Raw genomic sequence first — 3,613 nt, forward strand, 5'->3', positions numbered from 1 at the left:
CTGTGGTATTATCTTGCAACAGAACTACTGAATCACTGCAGATCTTGTGTGAAAGGAGGGATATTTGATTTATTGTATATTGCACCAATTGTTTATTTAGCATTTATTTTATTTAATATTTTTCTAAATAATAAGAGACCTTCTTTAATCATATACCAGAGTGGTGTTTGAGTATTTTATTTCAAAGCCAGTTATCATATTTGAGTTTCACATGTTGATTACAAGGGAAGCTAAGATAGTTGACGCTGGGTTTCAGTGTTGATATTAAGAAACAATAATCTAAAAGAACTCAGGGCCCTGCCCATACATACTTGCTAGAGGGTAGGAGCGCTACACATGTTATGCAACTGTATACTTCTATATTACTACAATTTAAAGGGATAATCCAGTACATATATTTGACAGATAAACTGTAGTCACTAGTTACTATATTGCAAGTTAAAGGCTCTGCACAGCCACGCTGGTGTTTTCAATCACTCTGGTTGATTATACCTCTGGTCAGGTGTAAGTGGGTGGGAGCAATGCTGGGAATTACATGATGTCACCAAACTCTACGACTTGCTCTAATCATAGACTGTATAATGATTGATGTATTTTATTTATGTGTACTGTTTGTTGTTGTCCTGCATGTTTGCATGTAACAAAAGTAGGTTGTGTGTTGTTGCTTCGTGTTATTTGCATGGCTAGCTGTGTCTAAATGGTGTCTGCTGCAACTGTACTGATGTTTTACTGTTTCTGGATGTTTCGTGTGGTTTTATGATGTGAGAATTGTTCTGTTTTGTTGTTATTGTTTTCATAGTGTCTTGATGTAAATTCTGTATACTGTATATTGTATCATTTTCAGGGTTTCAATACATCTTGCCGAAGGACTGCAGTTTAAAATTAGACAGTAGGCTAACACTGTCTGCTGTCCGAATGAATGAATGAATGAATGAATGAATGAATTAATGAATGAATGAATAAATAAAATAGAAAATAAAAGAAGTGGACGCAACCGTGATGTCACTTTGTGGATCATCTTTGAGCCTCGAGTTTGGCCAGAACCAGAAGTGACCATATTTGGACAAGAGGGTAGATCTGTGGTGGACAGGACAGATCGCAGTATAATACCGTTTGATCATTTATTTTACTCTAAATAGGACCATAATTTACTAAATGAACATCATGTTGTATTGAAGAAGACTAGTGATTGAGACAAGGATGTAAAAATTTAGTGGGGATAGTCCTGTCCCTAATACCCAGAGACTATTGAATTAAGTAGTCACAATCATAGAATTATTTTATTTTTTAATTTTCATCTAGATTTGAATATACGTTTTCTTTTACAGTGGTTTCCAACCTGGGGTCAGGTCCCCCCCACAAGGAGAAGATAAATCTGGATTCCACAGGGCACGGCCTGCCTGATGTTGTTGACTTGTTGTTAATTTGTCTGTTTTGTGCTTCTACTACCGGGCACACAGTGTTTTGCCTGCCTGATTTTGCTGACTTGCTCAGATTTTGTTGATTTGGTCATTTGTCATTGATTGATGTGCTCCTGCCATGTTAGGTAGCCTACTTAGTTAAATGGTTTCTTTTTTTGTCTGTTTTAAACTACGCTGATATACCATCACGAGTCTGCGCAGGGTGTTTTATTTTGAAAATTTATCAGATTCTTTATGCCGTTTTTGTCTCCGAGTTCAATCTTCTCTGTGCTGATTGACACGGCTTCTGTCAAAAAAATGATTTGCAGTGTATTCTGCACGGAGCAGAGCAAAGAGCTGCCTCTGGGGCACATGAAGGTTAATGGGACAGGAATTTCAGCAACATAACGTTGTTTATTCTTTTCAGACTGTTAATGTGTTTATTATATTTTAGTCTTACAATGGAGATAATCTAAAAATTAAATACAAAATAAAAGCCAACAATAGAACAACTGTTCTAAAGAATGTTTTGGAATGACTGTACAACACAGCATTGGTCATGATGAAACACAACATAATCTCAAACTAATTAATTCTGAATAAGTTAGCTGCTGCTTTCTTGTCAGCTATTATTCAAATGATTATTTTCTATTATTTTTCACATTGCTGAGGGGTGTAAACAATGAGAATAAAGCTAGCAGTGATTTTGTTTGCCTGCATTGTCAAGGATGGTATTCTACACTGTGGTACGAAATGCTCCTGATGAGTTTTCTCTTAAGTACCTTGTAAATCAGAAGCCAGATTTCCATCTTGTTCCATCTTTTTTTTGTTTAAATTTCAACCAATTTACATATTATTTCATCCCTATTAATATACTGTATGTATACATGATGAATATGTAGATGTAGCACCATTTTTGAATGTGTAGAGCTCTGCGGTTAGTTTAGCAATAATAAATATGGTTAGACTTTCAAAAGAAAAGTGGTTGCAATTTGGTTAGTATTAGGCTACAAAACTATGTGGTTCAGTTTAGACACAAAAACTAGCGCTATAACTGTCAATGTCTGCATGTTAGCATTTAGTTTAAGCAGAGCCCCACAAAGCCACTAGCATGGCTGTAGTAGTATCTATAATAGTCTTATAATAACTATAATTCTTTGAGGTTTGAAAAATACAGGCCCTGATTTGTGCAATATGTTTTCATTGTAGCACCAAGTTTTGTTAATCTGCCATATTCCATGAATAAAAAGTTATTTTGTTTTTTGTTTTTGTTTGGTAGTCTGACATTCCACTTTCTCTGCCTAATTCAGCAGAGAATACAGCTAACTGAACATCAGAATGAACTGGACTGATGCTCAGTTTTACTGCGGAGTTCATTGACCTGGCCGCCAGAATGGATTTATGAACATTAACAGTTGGAAGTGGTCCAGACAGTTTGAAGCAAATCAGTACTGTGTATTTAATGATAGCAAGACACAACTGAATGCTCTACCCTGTGAGCAATGTTATCCTTTAGTATGTTATGAATAAACTGCTTTCATTTTTTTTATTATGCATACCTTTCAAAGCTAACACTGCATGTAGAACTGCAGATACCTGTCCAGCATAAGAAATCAAGAGAATAACAACATCCAGCTCACTTTCAAGGCATTAGATGTCACGCTGGCATGGATCGGCCTCTACAGAGCCCCGGGCCTTCTGCTCTGACAACAGCATCTCTACATTCACTAAATGGGAAACTGGCCAGCCTAATAACCCCTTGTCAAAACACTACTCTGGAAGTTTCTCTGCTGTCTCTGGGAAATGGGAAGATGGAAGCTGTGAAGGGAGAATACTCTTCTGTAATAGGAAGTCTGAGTCTAAGATTCTATTAGCATGTGAAATGCTAATGTTTTTATTTTGGTGCGTATATGATTCATTTCATAGCGGTGACAATGCAAACAATATCGGAGATTAAGATTCAGTCACTGGCTTACATAAACAGCACAGAGATTCAGCTGCAGGTTTGATAGCAGGTAAGCAGTACAGCCACATTGCAGATGTAATGACATATTTAATATTTTTCCCTATTTCCATTTTGTTCAAGTGCATGCCCACATGGTGTCAAAAGGACTGATAAACTTCACAGTACGTTGGAGAAATGTCCATGTTTACCGTGTGAACCACAAGAAGAGACGATGGGGAAGGTAACTGCACAGACAAACTGTGACTGG

General features: G+C 36.7%; 1 long non-coding RNA gene across 1 annotated transcript in view; it reads left to right on the forward strand.

Moving 5' to 3' along the window:
• The window catches only part of LOC123976533, a 3,241-nt gene extending 581 nt beyond the window's left edge, over window positions 1-2,660 (forward strand). The window contains exon 2 of the long non-coding RNA XR_006826385.1: window positions 1,329-2,660. This is a non-coding gene — a long non-coding RNA (uncharacterized LOC123976533). The remainder of the gene's footprint in view (window positions 1-1,328) is intronic.
• Window positions 2,661-3,613: the final 953 nt, after the last annotated feature.

The sequence above is a fragment of the Micropterus dolomieu genome, linkage group LG09, assembly GCF_021292245.1.
Source record: "Micropterus dolomieu isolate WLL.071019.BEF.003 ecotype Adirondacks linkage group LG09, ASM2129224v1, whole genome shotgun sequence".
NCBI classification, from domain to species: domain Eukaryota; kingdom Metazoa; phylum Chordata; class Actinopteri; order Centrarchiformes; family Centrarchidae; genus Micropterus; species Micropterus dolomieu.